The 22214-nt window shown below is 36.4% G+C and overlaps 1 protein-coding gene across 39 annotated transcripts in view; it reads left to right on the plus strand.

The window, feature by feature from the left end:
* The window catches only part of PTPRD (protein tyrosine phosphatase receptor type D), a 2308100-nt gene that overhangs the window by 665448 nt on the left and 1620438 nt on the right, over positions 1-22214 (plus strand). For all 39 annotated transcript variants that reach the window (XM_055092146.2, XM_055092147.2, XM_055092152.2 and 36 more), the window contains one exon: positions 3656-3759. The gene's annotated coding sequence lies outside the window, so the exon portion shown is untranslated. The remainder of the gene's footprint in view (positions 1-3655; positions 3760-22214) is intronic.

Raw genomic sequence — 22214 nt, forward strand, 5'->3', positions numbered from 1 at the left:
ATAAATTGGTAAATCATTGAATTTTTTTAAAGGATGTGGAGAATAAGAATATATGTATGGTTGTATTCGTTTGTATTTCCAGAAGGAAATTTTGCAAAGACACACAGATGCCAATCAATGTGGTTTTTGTGAGGGTGGGAAATGGGAAGCATGGAGGCAAGTGTGAGAGTAATATTTTGTCCTGTGTACTATTTCCTGTGGCTTAGATTCATGATTCACAGGAATTCATTACCTAGTCACAAAATGGAATAAATGTTTTAACAATTGCGGGGTAGAACTTTTGGCTGGGCTTTCAGAAAATGTTGGAGATTCAACTCTTTATTTTAAATCATTCAAATACATTAGATACACACAGAAGTATTTGTTGTCATAGTTAGCTAGTAACTACTGATTTTTCTTCTGGAAATCAATCAATTGTAGTGCTTTTGGCAACCTTGGAATGAATGACATGAATTTTCCAGCAAGGCTTCCCAGAGAAAAGTTACAAAAGTGACTGGAGTTTCCTTTGGGACCTCTTCTTCAGAGTTGTTCTACTCTCCACCATGCACCAGTTGTCACAGGCCGATCTGTCCTTTGGGAAAAGAGGATTGAAGTTACTGAAACCTTTCCTTACATTGTGACAAATTTATTATAGATATACACATTTGGCTGGGCTCAGTGGCTCACGCCAGTAATCCTAGCACTTTGGGAGGCTGAGGCCAGTGGATCACTTGATGTCAGGAGTTCAAGAACAGCCTGGCCAATACGGCGAAACTCCATCTCTACTAAAAATACAAAAATTACCCAGGCGTGGTGCTGGGTTCCTGTAATCCCAGCTACTCGGGAGGCTTAGGCAGGAGAATCACTTGAACCCAGGAGGCAGAAATTGCAGCGAGCCGAGATCATGCCACTGCCCTTCAGCCTGTGCATCAGAGTGAGACTGTCTAAAATAAGATACACATATTTCTTCATTCACTTAATGTTTATTGAATATTAAGAACCTGGCTGTGAACCACCTTTTGAGCATACAAATCTGTCAGACATAGCTTTTCCCTTCCCTCATAGTCATATAGGAAGCCAGGCATGATCTAAATCAAGCTTGTCCATCCTGTAGCCCACAGGCAGCATGCGGCCCAGGACAGCTTTGAATGTAGCCCAACACAAATTCACAAATTTTCTTAAAACATGAGAAAACATGAGATTTTTTTGGAATTTTCTTTTTCTCATCAGCTATCATTAGTGTTAGTGTATCTTATGTGTAGCCCAAGACAACTCTTTTTTTTCTGGTGTGGCCCAGGGAAGCCAAAAGATTGCCCACCCCCAGGTCTAAGTGATTTGTGGAGAGCTGTGTGCCATGGAAGAACAAGAAGGGAATGGTCACCTTTTCTTGATTAAAAAGCTGGAGAAAGCCTTCGGATCATATCTCATAGATTGTAAAATATGAGCAAGAGTTTTCTAAGCAAATCAGGGTTGAAATGTAGGAAGAGAAATCATTCTTAAGCGGAGGGAACAACCCTTATGAAAGTGCAGAAGTTTGAAAATACATGATCAATTAGAACAAGTGGTGAAGAGCTCAGCATGACTGGAGCATATATGTGTTTGTTGATTTATTTTTGTATTTCAAAAGGAGAGCTGTTGACACTTTTGTTAATATTATCGCCTCCAGGTATGCTATGCGATTTAATTTAACAAAACTCAGAAGAATGTATTATCTCTGTTGTACAGATAATGATACCAAGATTTATAAAAGTTATCTGTCTAGAATTATACATCTAGGTAGAGATAGGACTCAAATCTAATTTCAAACCCCATTAAGTATGCGTAAGAGTGTTAGCTGGATCTCTTCCGTTTTTCCTTTAGAGTCACTTTTTCTTTTCTATCCTATTCCCCTGGCAACTAGCCTGATGGAGTTCATGGACAGGCTCCAAAGCACTCAGGCTTCCAGTGAGGTTTGTCCCATAGGTAGTCTAGTCAAGAAACCAGAGGTAAGGGAGAAGATGAGAGGGGTTTATCCTTTATCCTCAGACTTCCACCTGTGCTGCCATCTTACGCTACCTGTGACTCCCAAACCAAGATCATTGCTCCTCTCCAAGAGGCCCACTATATATCTGACTCTTAGATGTCAGTAACTGCTCCCTCCCCTCATCCCTGCAAGTCTAGAGGTGGTATCAACTCCATCATACCTTCCTTGTGGTTTCCCCACATACAGCCTACACTTTTATAAATGAGTTCTTTATTAAGCTCTACTCAAGTTAGCCTAATTTGAAAGTGCCATCTGTTTTCACCTGGCACAAGATCCATATTCAGGAAGTTATTATCTAAGTGAGAACTGATGAAAGTTTATTGTGGCAGTAGCAGAAGAAATGAAGGTGATAAAGTGGATTCCAGAATGATCTGAGATTAAAAAGGGCTACAAGGAGAGAATGATATTTGCTCTTAAGGTTTGATTTACATTAAGCAATTCTGGTGGGACTTTCTTGAGCCCTTCACATCGTACTGCATAGAAAAAACTCTTAAGCTAAATGAGTATTAGCAAGATGAGACAAAATAAGTGGTTCCAAGCTTGACACCAGAAGACATATTTCACTGCATTTATCAAAATACAGGGAGCCACATGATTCATTCACAGAGGGTGTTACCAGGCATCAGGTGATGATCCAAGCAAGCAATTAATACCAAGTAGGTACAACAAGAGGTAAATGGGTACTCTGGCAGTTAGATCAAGGAATAGGTTTTATTGACCTGGTCAATCCTGGTTTTGAAGATTCAGATAAGCAGTGAGCATCAAAAAGGAGGTCACCAAATTGCAGGATCTTCATCGTGAATTCAGTTCAGCAACAAACTCCAAATCTTGGGGAGGCAGACATAGACAAATCAAAGACTGCACAAGCCACAAGAAGACTGCAACAGTGCTGCATCTCTTGCATTTTTAGAGTTCCTTACAACCACCCAGTTGTCTACCAAACTGGAGCAAGGCTAAAATACTAAAGGTCAGTAGCTCTATTTGTGGGCAGTACAAGACCCTACCTGGCACATTCCATTCATACAGGAGCCCTGCTCTATGGTTTTCGTCAAGCCTATAATTTTTATCATGAGGTCAAACGGTCTATTTCCATAGTAGCAACACTCTGATGCATTTGAGAAAACATCAGTGTTCTTTATCAATGTCTCTCAAGTTGAGAAATATAAAAGAGCATAGGTATAAAACTAATGCAATTGCATTATCACATTCTGTTTCCTATTGAGATTCCTTTTCATGGTTAAAAAAAAAAAGGAATTCAGAAAATGAATTATTTTCAACATCAGCTTCTCTCTGGAGTTTAAAAATGTATTTTGATTTACTGTTTCCAAGGACACTATATGGAAAATGGCTTCTTAAATTAACGCATCAATTACTTATACCAAATGGATAGGAATGATTGTGCTCAAGTAATAAATAACCTTTTATAAGGAAGATTTTATAGGAGATAAAATATAGATGGTCCCTTTGACTTATACAGGTGCTATATTAATCCCTCAGATGGAAATTATAGAGGTGAAGAGTTTATACTTCTTTCCTTTGTGTTGAGCATTCTGATAAATGAGTGTCTAATGTGACGGGAAAAGATAACATAATGAATATCTTATTGTGCTTCAAGGAACATGAAGAAATGACTGACACTATATTTTGTTCCAGGTGGAAAATAAAAGGCAAGCAGTTCCTGGCCCGTGATATTCCAGTTAGAGGTGTCTGACTGACAGCATGTTGGCACCGAGGGAAGCGATGGGCTTCGGCTCCAGGTGAGTTCAGTGTGACTGGGTATGCTAGTTTTCCATGACACAAGATGTGTGTTTTTTGGACTTTTATCTACAGAATTAATGATGTAACTCCATCAACCCTTTTACGCTTTCAAAATACGAAAACACTGCATTTCTTTAAAATAGTATAATTTTAAAATTCGATAGTGTCTTTAGGTCAATGCATATACTTTTTAATCCACCTAATTTCAAGTTGTAGAACAGGTAACTATGAATGGATTTCTTTCTGAACTGAGGATCAAAATATCTGAGCTAGAAGTAGAGTAAATGCTAAAACCTCATAAGACTGAAAGCTGTTTGTAGTAGTGATCCAGAGTGGGAAACCAGAGTTATCATTAAGCATTTCAACTGGCACATTGTTCAGTGCCACCTTACTGGTAATCACCTGAGGGCCGAGTAACCCTTCAGGACCTCAGGTATTGTCATTTCCAGAGTTAGGCAATAAGGGCAAGCAGATAATCCAATAACTCAAAAGACTCCTCGATTACCAGTCTTAAAATTACAAGAGGTAAGATCTCTGCTTCCAATTCCAGTTATGATCCACTCCGAGTCTGTACCTTCAGAAATCCATAGCCAGAATATATTAATCACATCATGTAGAAACATTAATATGAAACTTTGGTAAACTGAATAGAATAACAGTTTAGGGAATGAAATATATGTATTATACAGCTTATTTTTTTAAATGATTTTCATACACTGTAAGAACTACATGGTGGGCCTACACATAACTTATGGGTAATTCACATGCAATCTGTCTTCCACAGTTTCAAAGAATAGTAAAGAAGATAAACAACAGTACTAGGACAAATGCTATAAAATAGATACAAGAAACATGTAATAAGTATTTGGTCTATTTATGAAATACCTCAACAATCCCTCCTCCACAGCAATTCTGTATCTTGTGATTTAATGTAAGTAAATAATTAGGAATATCTGAAAATATTTAAACAGAATTATGTTTTTATAGTCATAAATAGCCCAAATATATACTTGTATAAAATTTATAAAATATTTTTTTCTAATAGTAAAATTCTATGGAACTATTAAAACACATGCTTGAGAAAAATACTTCTGACATGAAAGAAGGAGCAGGCATATAATTAAATTTTAGAAACTGGATTAAAATGTCTTTATAAGATAACATTTATGTGTATATAGAGAAAAAAGATAAAAGAGACCAATATAGTAATTTATTTTTTATTTTTTATTCTTTTTTTTTTATTATTATACTTTAAGTTTTAGGGTACATGTGCACATTGTGCAGGTTAGTTACATATGTATACATGTGCCATGCTGGTGCGCTGCACCCATTAACTCGTCATCTAGCATTAGGTATATCTCCCAATGCTATCCCTCCCCCCTCCCCCCAACCCCACAACAGTCCCCAGAGTATGATGTTCCCCTTCCTGTGTCCATGTGATCTCATTGTTCAATTCCCACCTATGAGTGAGAATATGTGGGGTTTGGTTTTTTGTTCTTGCGATAGTTTACTGAGAATGATGATTTCCAATTTCATCCATGTTCCTACAAAGGACATGAACTCATCATTTTTTATGGCTGCATAGTATTCCATGGTGTATATGTGCCACATTTTCTTAATCCAGTCTATCATTGTTGGACATTTGGGTTGGTTTCAAGTCTTTGCTATTGTGAATAATGCCGCAATAAACATACGTGTGCATGTGTCTTTATAGCAGCATGATTTATAATCCTTTGGGTATATACCCAGTAATGGGATGGCTGGGTCAAATGATATTGCTAGTTCTAGATCCCTGAGGAATCACCACACTGACTTCCACAATGGTTGAACCAGTTTACAGTCCCACCAACAGTGTAAAAGTGTTCCTATTTCTCCACATCCTCTCCAGCACCTGTTGTTTCCTGACTTTTTAATGATTGCCATTCTAACTGGTGTGAGATGGTATCTCATTGTGGTTTTGATTTGCCATGTCTCTGATGGCCAGTGATGATGAACATTTTTTCATGTGTCTTTTGGCTGCATAAATGTCTTCTTTTGAGAAGTGTCTGTTCATGTCCTTCGCCCACTTTTTGATGGGGTTGTTTGCTTTTTTCTTGTAAATTTGTTGGAGTTCATTGTAGATTCTGGATATTAGCCGTTTGTCAGATGAGTAGGTTGCGAAAATTTTCTCCCATTTTGTAGGTTGCCTGTTCACTCTGATGGTAGTTTCTTTTGCTGCGCAAAAGCTCTTTAGTTTAATTAGATCCCATTTGTCAATTTTGGCTTTTGTTGCCATTGCTTTTGGTGTTTTAGACATGAAGTCCTTGCCCATGCCTATGTCCTGAATGCTAATGCCTAGGTTTTCTTCTAGGGTTTTTATGGTTTTAGGTCTAACGTTTAAGTCTTTAATCCATCGTGAATTGATATTTGTATAAGGTGTAAGGAAGGGATCCAGTTTCAGCTTTCTACATATGGCTAGCCAGTTTTCCCAGCACCATTTATTAAATAGGGAATCCTTTCCCCATTTCTTGTTTTTGTCAGGTTTGTCAAAGATCAGATAGTTGTAGATATGCAGCATTATTTCTGAGGGCTCTGTTCTGTTCCATTGATCTATACCTCTGTTTTGGTACCAGTACCATGCTGTTTTGGTTACTGTAGCCTTGTAGTATAGTTTGAAGTCAGGTAGTGTGATGCCTCCAGCTTTGTTCTTTTGGCTTAGGATTGACTTGGCAATGCGGGCTTTTTTTTGGTTCCATATGAACTTTAAAGTAGTTTTTTCCAATTCTGTGAAGAAAGTCATTGGTAGCTTGATGGGGATGGCATTGAATCTGTAAATTACCTTGGGCAGTATGGTCATTTTCATGATATTGATTCTTCCTATCCATGAGCATGGAATGTTCTTCCATTTGTTTGTATCCTCTTTTATTTCCTTGAGCAGTGGTTTGTAGTTCTCCTTGGAGAGGTCTTTCACATCCCTTCTAAGTTGGATTCCTAGATATTTTATTCTCTTTGAAGCAATCGTGAATGGGAATTCACTCATGATTTGGCTCTCTGTTTGTCTGTTGTTGGTGTATAAGAATGCTTGTAATTTTTGTACATTGATTTTGTATCCTGAGACTGCTGAAGTCGCTTATCAGCTTAAGGAGATTTTGGGCTGAGATGATGATGGGGTTTTCTAGATACACAATCATGTCTTCTGCAAACAAGGACAATTTGACTTCCTCTTTTCCTAATTGAATACCCTTTATTTCCTTCTCCTGCCTGATTGCCCTGGCTGGAAATTCCAACACTATGTTGAATAGGAGTGGTGAGAGAGGGCATCCCTGTCTTGTGCCAGTTTTCAAAGGGAATGCTTCCAGTTTTTGCCCATTCAGTATGATATTGGCTGTGGGTTTGTCATAGAGAGCTCTTATTATTTTGAAATACATCCCATCAATATCTAATTTATTGAGAGTTTTTAGCATGAAGGGTTGTTGAATTTTGTCAAAGGCCTTTTCTGTATCTATTGAGATAATCATGTGGTTTTTGTCTTTGGCTCTGTTTATATGCTGGATTATATTTATTGATTTGCATATATTGAACCAGCCTTGCATCCCAGGGATGAAGCCCTCTTGATCATGGTTGATAAGCTTTTTGATGTGCTGCTGGATTCGTTTTGCCAGTATTTTATTGAGGATTTTTGCATCAATGTTCATCAAGGATATTGGTCTAAAATTCTCTTTTTTGGTTGTGTCTCTGCCCGGCTTTGGTATTAGAATGATGCTGGCCTAATAAAATGAGTTAGGGAGGATTCCCTCTTTTTCTATTGATTGGAATAATTTCAGAAGGAATGGTACCAGTTCCTCCTTGTACCTCTGGTAGAATTCAGCTGTGAATCCATCTGGTCCTGGACTCTTTTTGGTTGGTAAGCTATTGATTATTGCCATAATTTCAGATCCTGTTATTGGTCTATTCAGAGATTCAACTTCTTCCTGGTTTAGTCTTGGGAGAGTGTAGGTGTCAAGGAATTTATCCATTTCTTCTAGATTTTCTAGTTTATTTGCATAGACGTGTTTGTAGTATTCTCTGATGGTAGTTTGTATTTCTGTGGGATCGGTGGTGATATCCCCTTTATCATTTTTTATTGCATCTATTTGATTCTTCTCTCTTTTTTTCTTTATTAGTCTTGCTAGCAGTCTATCTATTTTGTTGATCTTTTCAAAAAACCAGCTCCTGGATTCATTAATTTTTTTGAAGAGTTTTTTGTGCCTCTATTTCCTTCAGTTCTGCTCTGATCTTAGTTATTTCTTGCCTTCTGCAAGCTTTTGAATGTGTTTGCTCTTGCTTTTCTAGTTCTTGTAATTGTGATGTTAGGGTGTCAATTTTGGATCTTTCCTGCTTTCTCTTGTGGGCATTTAGTGCTATAAATTTCCCTCTACACACTGCTTTGAATGCGTCCCAGCGATTCTGGTATGTTGTGTCTTTGTTCTCCTTGGTTTCAAAGAACATCTTTATTTCTGCCTTCATTTCATTATGTACCCAGTAGTCATTCAGGAGCAGGTTGTTCAGTTTCCATGTAGTTGAGCAGTTTTGAGTGAGATTCTTAATCCTGAGTTCTAGTTTGATTGCACTGTGGTATGAGAGATAGTTTGTTATAATTTCTGTTCTTTTACATTTGCTGAGGAGACCTTTACTTCCAAGTATGTGGTCAATTTTGGAATAGGTGTGGTGTGGTGCTGAAAAAAATGTATATTCTGTTGATTTGGGGTGGAGAGTTCTGTAGATGTCTATTAGGTCCGCTTGGTGCAGAGCTGAGTTCAATTCCTGGGTATCCTTGTTGACTTTCTGTCTCGTTGATCTGTCTAATGTTGACAGTGGGGTGTTAAAGTCTCCCATTATTAATGTGTGGGAGTCTAAGTCTCCTTGTAGGTCACTCAGGACTTGCTTTATGAATCTGGGTGCTCCTGTATTGGGTGCATATATATTTAGGATAGTTAGCTCTTCTTGTTGAATTGATCCCTTTACCGTTATGTAATGGCCTTCTTTGTCTCTTTTGATCTTTATTGGTTTAAAGTCTGTTTTATCAGAAACTAGGATTGCAACCCCTGCCTTTTTTTGTTTTCCATTTGCTTGGTAGATCTTCCTCCATCCTTTTATTTTGAGCCTGTGTGTGTCTCTGCACATGAGATGGGTTTCCTGAATACAGCACAGTGATGGGTCTTGACTCTTTATCCAATTTGCCAGTCTATGTCTTTTAATTGGAGCATGTAGTCCATTTACATTTAAAGTTAATATTGTTATGTGTGAATTTGATCCTGTCATTATGATGTTAGCTGGTTATTTGGCTCGTTAGTTGATGCAGTTACTTCCTAGTCTCGATGGTCTTTACATTTTGGCATGATTTTGCAGCGGCTGGTACAAGTTGTTCCTTTCCATGTTTAGCGCTTCCTTCAGGAGCTCTTTTAGGGCAGGCCTGGTGGTGACAAAATCTCTCAGCATTTGCTTGTCTGTGAAGTATTTTATTTCTCCTTCACTTATGAAGCTTAGTTTGGCTGGATATGAAATTCTGGGTTGAAAATTCTTTCCTTTAAGAACGTTGAATATTGGCCCCCACTCTTTTCTGGCTTGTAGGGTTTCTGCCGAGAGATCCGCTGTTAGTCTGATGGGCTTCCCTTTGAGGGTAACCCGACCTTTCTGTCTGGCTGCCCTTAACATTTTATCCTTCATTTCAACTTTGGTGAATCTGACAATTATGTGTCTTGGAGTTGCTCTTCTCGAGGAGTATCTTTGTGGTGTTCTCTGTATTTCCTGAATCTGAACGTTGGCCTGCCTTGCTAGATTGGGGAAGTTCTCCTGGGTAATATCCTGAAGAGTGTTTTCCAACTTGGTTCCATTCTCCCCATCACTTTCAGGTACACCAATCAGACGTAGATTTGGTCTTTTCACATAGTCCCATATTTCTTGGAGGCTTTGCTCGTTTCTTTTTATTCTTTTTTCTCTAAACTTCCCTTCTCACTTCATTTCATTCATTTCATCTTCCGTCGCTGATACCCTTTCTTCCAGTTGATCACATCGGCTCCTGAGGCTTCTGCATTCTTCACGTAGTTCTCGAGCCTTGGTTTTCAGCTCCATCAGCTCCTTTAAGCACTTCTCTGTATTGGTTATTCTAGTTATACATTCTTCTAAATTTTTTTCAAAGTTTTCAACTTCTTTGCCTTTGGTTTGAATGTCCTCCCGTAGCTCGGAGTAATTTGATCGTCTGAAGCCTTCTTCTCTCAGCTCGTCAAAGTCATTCTCCGTCCAGCTTTGTTCTGTTGCTGGTGAGGAACTGCATTCCTTTGGAGGAGGAGAGGCACTCTGCTTTTTAGAGTTTCCAGTTTTTCTGTTCTGTTTTTTCCCCATCTTTGTGGTTTTATCTACTTTTGGTCTTTGATGATGGTGATGTACAGATGGGTTTTTGGTGTGGATGTCCTTTCTGTTTGTTAGTTTTCCTTCTAACAGACAGGACCCTCAGCTGCAGGTCTGTTGGAGTACCCAGCCGTGTGAGGTGTCAGTGTGCCCCTGCTGGGAGGTGCCTCCCAGTTAGGCTGCTCGGGGGTCAGGGGTGAGGGACCCACTTGAGGAGGCAGTCTGCCTGTTCTCAGATCTCCAGCTGCGGGCTGGGAGAACCACTGCTCTCTTCAAGGCTGTCAGACAGGGACATTTAAGTCTGCAGACGTTACTGCTGTCTTTTTGTTTGTCTGTGCCCTGCCCCCAGAGGTGGAGCCTACAGAGGCAGGCAGGCCTCCTTGAGCTGTGGTGGGCTCCTCCCAGTTCGAGCTTCCCGGCTGCTTTGTTTACCTCAGCAAGCCTGGGCAATGGCGGGCGCCCCTCCCCCAGCCTCGCAGCCGCCTTGCAGTTTGATCTCAGACTGCTGTGCTAGCAATCAGCGAGACTCCGTGGGCGTAGGACCCTCCGAGCCAGGTGCCTGATATAATCTCGTGGTGCGCTGTTTTTTAAGCCGGTCAGAAAAGCTCAGTGTTCGGGTGGGAGTGACCGGATTTTCCAGGTGCGTCCGTCACCCCTTTCTTTGACTCGGAAAGGGAACTCCCTGACCCCTTGCGCTTCCCGAGTGAGGCAATGCCTCGCCCTGCTTGGGCTCGAGCACGGTGCGCGCACCCACTGACCTGTGCCCACTATCTGGCACTTCCTAGTGAGATGAACCCGGTACCTCAGATGGAAATGCAGAAATCACCGTCTTCTGCGTCGCTCACGCTGGGAGCTGTAGACCTGAGCTGTTCCTATTCGGCCATCTTGGCTCCTCCCCAGTAATTTTTAATTCTTTTTTTTATTTTTAACCTGTTGTTACAATCAATTTTTTTCTATAGGAAAAAAGTAACTTCTAATTTTGAAAATTGTCAATTAAATTGTTTCATAAAAATAGGACAGAAGAATAATGAGGTTGTGAAAAATTAGTCACCATATTTTCTAGAGGGATTAAAATCAAGTTATAATACAGAATTGGAGTAAAATTCTATTGGTGTTAAAAGCATATTTAAATACATTTTTATCTTATACTAAGGAAAATTATGAATTCAGGAGAGTCATGGTAGTAATTCCTATCTAGTAAATGCGTAAAGTCCTTTAAAAGGAAAGAAATTTGAGTAGGGACTTTAAGGGTAACCATACAGAAATGTGCTTTTAATAGTGTTTATAATAATCAAAATTGACCTGTTTACATGGATAAACATACATATTATGCTCACTTATATTGTTCTGCTTCATTTTGTGGAAAAGTATAAATAATACATATTTCATAAATTTAAATATTATATTTGTGTCAAGTGTAAGCAGATTAGCCATACTGATATACTCAATGCTATCTTTCATCATATACTTAAACTTTAAAATACTGCATTTTTAATAAAAATTACATTATATAATCACAATAAGATTTTTCTTTATCAAATATTCAAAGTTACTTCTGTTTCAATGCTTTTTCTGCAGTTCTTTATCCAGTTTCAGTGACACATGAATGAGTTGTACATTTGTTTACATTTGAAAACTCAAACATACAAGAAATTGTTTTTTTGTGAAAATGTCATTTAAAAAATAAACTCTGTAGAAATATTGTTAACAGTCTCTTTCTCAGACTTCTCTGTTCTTGTCTTCCCCATAGACTGTGGTTTCCAGGTCCATTCTTGCCCTTTTTATTCTCTGTGTGTGTTCTATTTGAATGATCTCACTTATGTCCATGGCTTCGATATTCCCAATTCTGTGACTCTAACCAAAGGCACAGTCTAATTGTGTACTAGATCAACATACTAAATGAACTGCAGGTCTCCTAAACTGTTTCCAGTGCTGATGTCTGGTTTTTCCTTCCTCCCTTGAGCGCTCATTTGTGTAACTTCTTCAGGTAGATACTCCTGGAGCTCCCAGCCCTAAGTAGGGTATTCCTATAGCTCTGCTTTATCTCATAGTACTTCTTATGCTCTGGTGTTTTGTTTTGTTTTGTTTCCTACAGACTGAGTATCTGACTCCTGAACTAGGTGGTAAATGAGTATAACCTTGTGTATGAGTACTGTCCATTATCTCTGGTGCCCTCATTATATTGTGACCCATGTCATCCAAAATCAGAGCAGTACTATGGCAAAAGAAAACAGACCAGCTGTAATTTCAAAATAACTCATATTCTCTTTTTAGAACATGATGTAGTACAAGTAGACCGCATTCATCACATAGCTCTATGTAACTTTTTAAATTTAAACTTCTTAGGGACATCCTCTGTAATTAAATCAACCTTATCCAGGCCCTATCTCTTTCAGAAACCTCTTAGAAAGTGTTTTCTTGGCCAGGCGCTGTGGCTTGAGCCTGTAATCTCAGCACTTTGGGAGGCTGAGGTGGGCAGATCACGAGGTCAAGAGATTGAGACTATCCTGGCCAACATGGTGAAACCCTGTCTCTACTAAAAATATAAAAGTTAGCTGGGCATGGTGGCACATGCCTGTAGTCCCAGCTGCATGGGAGGCTGAGGCAGGAGAATCGTTTGAACCCAGGAGGCAGAGGTTGCAGTGAGACAAGATCACGCCACTGCACTTCAGCCTGGTGACAGAGTAGTGAGACTCTGTCTCAAAAAACAAGTGTTTTCTCTTCTGGCCCTCCCCATTATCAAGTTTCAAAAAGCAAAATACTCCTTGATAGCAAGGGGTGTAGAGGAAGGGCTTCCCAGGTTGACGGAGTAGGCTCAAGTTAAACTTACTAGTCCAAAGGGGCAAGTTTGTGAATATAAGCATTTTAATTGTTAATTTACTCTTGATAATCCTTCATCATTCTTTCTTCTGTTCTTCTCCCCCAGTATGCACATCCTAAATGTGGGAGCTAACAAACACTAAGTGGAGACTAGAAGGATCACAGAGTTAGTGACATAGTAAAATAGGTGTAGTGGACAGATATGGTATCTATTGCTTAGGCTAAATTATCTACTCTGCCATGTATGAGTTATATAGACCAGAGCATATAAGTCTCTTCAAACCTCTGAGACTTAAATCATTTATTTGTTCTAAATTATCTCTATTTTATAAATCAACTAGTGTATTTGTGAAAGCCTTTTACAAATATTTTATAAACGTTTAAGCACTTTATAAGTGTGAAAACTAATTGATATTACCAAGTGAAATAATAGCTTACCAAAGCATCAAGTTTAAAGAAAATAAGTGGCTTCAAAAAATTAAGTTTTCTTCCAAAATGCAAATTGTGTGTGTGTGTGCGTGTGTGTGTTTGTATAGAGAGAGAGATGACTGCTACTGTATTAGGTGTGAAATTAACTTTGTTCTTTATTTTCTTTCACCAAATACAAGGTCAGGTATCACTAGTCGAGTTTACAAATAAAATATTCAGATTAGTTAATATTCTAATAATAGTAGTAATGGATTTTTCCATGTTAATCATTTTTTCCACTTTATGGCATTGTGAGTCTGTCTTTGTTGTTGTTCCCACAGTGAAATATCTCTTTACTTTGTGTAAGTGATCTTTACATATTTGCAAAGAAAATTCCCTCCTTTTAAGTTTAATGTAAGTTGCCTGCCCATCAAATCAGCATTGTTCAATAGTTTATAAGGTGCTCTCTCTGTCCTTTGATAACAAAGGGAATTCAGTTCTGGACAAAAACTCAAGATAATGAGCTTGGCAACATAAAGCATCTTCCTTTTATGAAATGCACTCACAAAATAATGTGGTATGAAATTTAAAGGCACAGAATATTAAGATAGCATTGATTCATTGATCTGGAAATTAATTCTAACCATGTAATATTAATAACACTTCATGATCTGAAATTTAAGCTGCAGCTAACATCATGCAGCAACAAAAGTTATTTAATATTGCCAACAACTGTAGTAAAGTTGAATTTTAACGGTTGACATTATATTTTCTGGAGCACTACAATATTTTTCAAACTGTAATAAAATATTGAAAATGATCAGAAGATGAAAAGTTGTTCACATGAAGCAGAGTTCATTAGTCATTTAAGAATATATGCCTATAATACATAAAAACAAGTTTTATGTTAGTTGTACCCAAACAACTTAGGCTTCCAAACAATATGTGGTAAAATCTGAGTGAATTAGCTTGCTACTCACCAACCTCTCAACTGCATTTTCTTCCCCTGTGTCCTTTATTCACATATCTCAAGAAAATGCAAATGACATGAAAATAAGCTAGGGCTAGAAGAATGAAATTGACTCTGAAAAAGATGGCTCTCAATGACTAAAGAAAGAGGCAATATTTCAAACAATATTAAGAATCTATGAACATTGCACTGCATTAGATGTGTGGGAAAAATAGATAGATATTAATAATATACTTGTAATTTATCCATCATAGGAGATGCACGGTGTATTTAGATACTAAATAGTATGTTATTATGTACACACACGCATTCCTTTACATAACTATACTATTAGTGTTAGGTGCTAAAAGATAAGGAGAGATCAAACACCAATTGTTTTCCAGAAGACAGACCAGTAATTTTTGTTAAAGCAACTGAGAAGGCTTCTGGAGGAAAGCTGAATTTGATATAAATCCAATAGTGCAGATGTGTGGGCTGGGAATGGCATTGCAGATGTAGGGAATAGTACATACAGAAATGGTGAATTTGAATGTAGAGGGCACTTAGGAAAGGACAGCTAGCAATGCTTTCATAATAAAGGGTAGTAATAATGGAAGGTAATACTGAAAAGAAAACACAGAGATTGATATAGGTGGGTTTTAAGTGTTAGCCCGAAGAGTTCTTTATTTCATGCTCCTCCTCCAGCAGTGGGTATAGTTTACATTGTGTTGTACCCCCAGTGAAATCACAAGTAGAAATGCTTTTAAATATTCTAATATAGAAATACTCAATATTTTATACTGGTTAAGTATATAGTGGTTATTACAAAATCTGTGATGTTTATAGCGGTGCTTAAATATCACAAAACTAATAAGCAAAATTAATCTCCTAAGGCATATAAAATATAAACTTCAATGAACACTTTTTCCTTCAATACCTAATTATATTTAATTTTCCACAACACTACTAGTCTTAAGGTTACAAATCAACAATTCTTGAACCTATTAAAACTAATCTTGGTGTGCTACAGGAAAGCTTTTTCCATTTGTAATAAATACAATTCCAATTTATGATATAACACTGAAAATGTATAGCTTAAAATACAAATTTTATTTCAGTGACTTTTATCTCTCTAAACAAATGCTAATGGGTAAACTATACCTTTGATTTCTCAAAACACTTGCATAAGTAGTTCTTTATTAAATTTTCTCTTGCAATCTTCACATTAACCCTAGTTAGAAATTTTGGCTTTAGCTTTCAACTATCATTTTTGTCAATAATAAGTCATATATATTTGAAGCTTATGATTTTTATTTCTACCCTTTCTCAGTTATTTTAATGATACAATTATCTTCACATTCAGTGAAATTTTAAATCATAGAGTTTGGTTTTTTCTTTCTCTTTTCTGCTCTTTTCCTCTCTTGTATGCATTCATCATGTATTTACTGAAAAAAATACATCGTTCCAAGATCTGAGTCCTCTTTCATAGCCTCCTTGATATCTTCCTTTTTTCTTTCCACATTCCCTGGCTTTATCCCCTTCAACACAATTTGGGCAAATACAACTAAAAATTTGTATGATGATGATCCCTTTCTGTCTTAATATCCACTATTTTTCCTGTTTTATTGTACTGTTTCCCAGTAATTCTTCTGAGATGATTAACACTACCATACAGTTATTCTCAAAAAATATTAATGTTTCTTTTGCTCATACTGAGTTTTCAAGGGCTTGACTTAGGAAAATATTAGGTAAGTATAAGATAGGTAGAATTTAGAAGTACAAGCCTGGAACTTATAAGAGAAGTTGGCCAGGTGCAGTGGCTCATGCCTGTAATCCCAGCACTTTAGGAGGATGAAGCAGGAGGATCGCTTGAGGCTGGGAGTCTAGACCAGCCTGGGCAACATAGAAAGACTCCATTTCTACAAAAACTTAAAAAAAATTTTCTAGGCATGGTGCTGTACATCTGTACTCCCAGCTACTTAGGAGGCTGAGGTGGGTGGATCTCTTTAGACCAGGAGTTCAAAGCTACAGTAAGCCATGACCATGACACTGTACCCTAGCCTGGGTGATAAAGCCAGACCCTAACTCAAAACAAACAAACAAAAAAAGGGAGATTAGTATATAGATTTGAGATTCTTTCTCACAAGTCATCATCTATCTAGCATTACAATGAAACAAAGATAAAAGGAAAAAAGGTGCTTAGAATAAAATTTTTTGAGACATGACATTAGAAGTTAGCATAATGAGTGAGAGAAGGAATAATCTCAGTTTAGTTATGCAGGTAGGTTAAGGTAGAAGAGTTTTTTTAAAAAATGTTGTCATCTGAGTGCTGAAAAAAATGAGAAGTACTGAAAAAAGACCACTATATTTAATATTACTGTTATAATAATAAAAACATGCTTTAAAAAAACTAATGTGAAGTGAAGCAAATATTCTTTTAGTTATCCAAAACCATAAATCACTCTTCAAAGATTATTTGTATAATATAGAACCTCCTTCAAGGTCCTGTATGTAAGACCTTAAATACCAAACATTCAGCAGTCACCCTCCTGTTAGAGATGACATATTACCTTAAAAACTCAACTTTGACTATATTAAATATACACATTTTTGTTTTTCTGGAGAGGGAAATATGTGAATTTCTGTTTAGTAAGGCAACAATTCTATCCTACCCTGTAATAAGAACTTTCTCACATTTTAGGCAGCACATGGGCAACTACTGCCTCTCTACAGTAGTATAAGTGATCATTGCCACTAAAAATTTGTGAGCAAATTGTAGATTTGTGATAATTTAATTTTGTACTGCTACAACCTACTATAATAGTTGAATAACACTATCTGTAATATATACTAGTTATAATATAAACACTGTAATATAGACCATTATATACCAGCTGCTAAAGTCAAAGGTATTGCTACTCGGTATTGACTATTTAGAAATTATAGTAAACATATTTTATTTGTGGAAATTTACAAATTCTATTACTAACACAAGAGATGATTAGTATTTCATGCACTCTAGCTAGGAGCTGAAAGCAAGGACAGAAGGTGCTTCATTCAAACATATTCTAACATTACTAGCAACAAATTTCATAAAAAGTAGAGATATGTGGTATGCCTATCCTTGTACTGAATCCCACAAAACTTTAGCTTTCAAATATCTGTCAAAGGGAATAAGCTAACTTTTAAAGCAATTATTTTTAGAGATACAAAGGACAATAAGATCATCTAGGCTCTTTTAAAAACTCCTTGTGATAGGAGATGGTTTTTATTTCAAAAGCATGTTACATGTAACACAGGACCATGTTTCTTTTAAAAAGTTTCTAAACAAGGAAAGGAAAGTGAAAGTGTACTGGAAAGGCAAGGAAAGTGTTTCGGGCAAGGAAAGTGTCATCAGTGTACTGTATTGTTGAAATGACTTTAGGGCTTTTGTAGCAACATGAGTTGTTATAATTTTAAAATTTGCTTTTATTTTTATAAATAGGAGCTCATGATCTAGTAATCAAATAGTATTATATTAAGAGGCTTATAATAACAGCAACAGAATAATGGCAGTTTGTTTGACACTTCTCTATGCTATAGTCCTGTTCAATACAGAAAGCAATGTTTAGCTCGTGTATCTGGTTCTTTTGGTAACTACCTTAATTGTATTTAATTTAGTATGCTTGTATTATTATCTTGATTTATCAACTTTAAACATTACCTAATAACTTCTATTATGATACCTACATAGGAATTAGGACAGGTGCACCAATTACAGGACTCTTTTCCCACTATTCTCTCAATGTGTTGTTTCTGGTGAAATCATTATTTCCTATTTACATGATTATGACTACATAAATATTATTCTCTAGGTTTACATTTTTAGCATAATATATTTATTTTTCTTGAAGTTTATAAAGTTGTCAGTGATGATTTCAAATTTCAAATGTACAAAATAATGAAAATATTTTAATTCCATCCTTCATATGTTTAGATTTCACTCCTCTAGCCTTTCATCCTTCTGCTCCCCTCTCACTGGTTGCTCTCTAAGACTCCCTGTCTTTGTTTTTGTCTGTAGGACTTCTTGTTCCTAGATCGCACTTCATTCTCCTTGATTTCAATACCTCATATTTGCAGAAGTACAACTTCTAGTATCTTTCTAAAAAATACGGCCCATGAGAAGTATACATTTTAGATGTGTACTTGTCTTCAATGAGCTTACCTCCACACTTCCATCTGATTGAGCATTTTCTTGAGATTTTAAGTTGAAGATTATTCTTGCTCACAATTATGAAAAGATCACTTTGATGCTAGCCTGATTCCCTTTTTGTTTGTAGGTGACTTGTTTTACTTTTTAAATTGTTTTGTTGTATGCTTTTTCTTTGTAGGAAACTTTTAAGCATTTCTGAAATTCTTGATATACCTTTGTGTGGAACTGATTTCGTTTGGAGATCGATTTTTTTGTGTGTGCTCAGAAATTTTCTTCTATAGTTTAATTGATAATTTAGTCTTATCAACTGTCACAAATCTTTTTTTTAATGATTAATCAGCCATTGGACCTTCTGCATTGCTCTCCTCTTCCTGTCTTTTGTCATTTTCCATCTCTTTGTGTCTTTCTTTTAACTTTTGATAGATTTTCTTGATTTTTATCTTCCACTCTTCTATTCATTACAATATTTTATTTGAAAAAATAAACTAACAGAAAGGGTGTAAAAATATACAACACCTCACTATCTTTTACCCAGATTATCTGTAGAGTTAACATTTGTCTTATTTGCTTCCTTTTTCTGTACATACACACACACACACCCCCCCACACACACAGTCCTTTTTTTTCCTTAGTCATTTTACGTTACATGGTCTTTCACCACTAAATATTTCAATGTGTGTTTTCTAAGATAAAGATAGTCTTACTTACCTACAGTATGATAGTAAGATTCAGTAAATGTGACATTGATAAAATACTTTGATGTAATATACTGCTAGTATTCTAATTGTATCAATTGAGCCAATTCTTTATAGCATGATTTTCCTCCAGTATGGGGTCCAACCTAGAATCATGTATTGCAATTAGTTGTCATATCTCTTCAGTCCCCTTCAATCTGGAAAACCTCTCCAGCTTTTCTTGCCTTTCACGACAATGCCATTTTTTAAAGATAAAATTCCCCCTGTTTTTAATAGAATGTTCTTGTTTTTGGTTTGTCTTATGTTCTACTGGTTTTTTAAATTTTACTTATCATACTTTTCCAATAACTTTTTTGTTATTTTTTATAGCATTCATTTTTTGATTTAGTACAACACATACGGTTTTCTCACTCCAACATTGATTATGTGTAATATTTCCCTGTTCTTTGATTATAGACATTATCTCTATTTCAGTCCTTTTTAGTTGTTACTGTAGGTCTCAACTACTCATGCTGAAATTTTGCTTCCATTGCTGATGATCTGTGGCTCTTCATTCATATTTTACAAGGGAATTTTAGAATGGGGGCTTGGGTAATATAATTGGTGTTCTAGAAACCAAAAAGGGAAAGAAGGTTACAGGTCCCTTGATTATGTGAACTTCCAATAATAGCTCTGATCATAATCTAACACTTAACAGGTTTAATTTCTTCACAGAATAGTATACTTCGGATTCAAGGGGTTCAGAGAAAGGGAGGTGATGGGAATGAAGAGGTAATTGCCCACTGTAGAGGAAGAGAGAGCAACCACCTTAGAACTTGATGAATTTTTCTCTGTTCAGAACTGCAGTTCATTCATGCCTTCTAAAGCACTCAGTTTTTCCAAGTGGTGAGTTGCTCACAGCTTCTCTGAGTGATTTGCTAACTTCTTGTGGGGGCTCCACACTGTGGGCATATAGGCAGTACTTTCTCAGCCCTGCTATATGAATCATTTCTCCACCTGCTTCCCATCTTCCACAATTTATTGAATTATGGCACAGGGATTAAGTGTATGACTTTACAACGACACTGCTTGGACTTGAATACTAGCTTTGCCACTTACTGAATATGTGATAATCAGCAAATTGCTTAATGATTCACCATTTCCTCATTTATAAAATGGAGGTAATGATAGGAATGTTATGGTTGCTAAATGAATTAGAACAGTGTCGGACACATAATATCAGCTGCTCTCAATTACACTATTGTCTTTTCTACTATCTTTAGTTTTTTTTTTTTTTACTTCTATAAATTGGCTTTTTAAAAATTATTTTCCCATAATTTGTCTGAAGCTTGGAGAAGGAAAAGAGCAATTGATACCTACTGTTAATTCATCAGTCTTTGTTTAAAAAAAAATTAGGGCTTTTAATTTTATCCTCTGCCATTTTTTTCCCCTGAGCAGTAAAACTATTATGTAATTTGTAAGTTCTCTTGAATATACTCTATTTCATCTTAAGACCAGAAAGAATCAGGACTTTCTTGATCTATATATTAAAAAAATCATTCTAAGATATTTTACTAGAATTAATTATATGTGTGAGTGTCATAGCTCTTAAATCATTATTATTTTGAGATACTGCTATTCATGTGAAAATTTATATTAGGAATGAATTAAGGACACATCCTTAATATTATATAACATTACAAAAAGAGATTTCTATTTTACTATGTATTAAATAGGCAAACAGAAACCCTATCTTCTGTGCACAGACATTTATGTTATAGAAATTCACAATTATTTAAATATTTATAAAATGAGAGTTGAAAGCAGCACTTTTGAAAAGCAGTTAATAATGAACAGACATCAAGGGAGCTATCATTATAACAGCAAAGTGCTTTGCAACTCCAATAACTTCAGTGGTGCAGAAGCAGGCCATCAAATTTAATTAAAAGCAGTCAAAAATAAACTGAGAAATTGAACTGTAAAAGGCTGTCCTTTGCCAGGAGCTAAAGGCAAAAAGAAAGCAAGGTAGAGCCTTGAAAGTAGTAATGAATTGATAAGCCTTACTGCCTGCAACTTGTAATTCGCTCTGTCAGATTTTAGTATCAGTTAAACTAGATTAATAGAGCAATCAGTGATCTTCTATCTTAAATCCTTCTTCGTTCATCCCGCGTTACAGGCTCCCATGATAGATGTAAGCCGGAGTGGGTCAAAATTTCAATTCACTTCTCTACTCAGTTTTTAAATAATGCTGGCATCTACATTTTCTGGACATCAGAATTCTGATATGTTAAAAGCAGGAATAAATTTAGTTATTGACAGGCTATAGCCCTCCTTTCTAAAGAGGCTTAACTCCTTCTTATTCAACTGAGGAAGAAATCCCCTGGAACCTGAGCAGTGAGCAATTGGCATCTCCTTCTACCACTAGGGGCTACCATGGTGAAGTGAATGATAAAGAGGACGTAACAAATTTATTGTTGCTTTAAACGTTCAGATTAATGTGGCTCTGCAGAAACAGTACCACAAGGACAAAAACAATTTGCCCTCGATCATTTTATTTTTATAATAATGTTCTTTAATGAAGCTAAAGCCTCCCTGCTGTGACCTTATTATGTTTTTCAACATCAGTGAGAAATAGATTCCTTCGAATTGTTAGAGAGCTCATGAAACAGCAGGGATATTGAAGTAGAGGATCAATTACTTTTTAGCAGTAATTTTGAACTTTAAATGGCTATAGCACAGCCTATGTAAACAAGAAGACAAATCAGCTTATTGAAAAGCAGTGTGTAAATTATCCAGACCACAAAAAGCTGAGGTAAACAAACTGTTCTGTTTTCTAGTATCCTTCAACGTTTGCACAGTGTGTCATCAAAGAGCAAGTGCCTGAGACACTGTTTTGGAAGACACAAACCAAAACTGACAACAATTTTGTCACTGATTTAAATGTAAAACTTAAAACATGTCTAAGAAATTTGAAAATTGCTAACATTGCTGCTTATGGGTTAAATCCCGTTTATTGTAACCTCAAGAAAAGATCTTTGATTATGA

Source organism: Pan paniscus, chromosome 11, assembly GCF_029289425.2.
Source record: "Pan paniscus chromosome 11, NHGRI_mPanPan1-v2.0_pri, whole genome shotgun sequence".
NCBI lineage: Eukaryota > Metazoa > Chordata > Mammalia > Primates > Hominidae > Pan > Pan paniscus.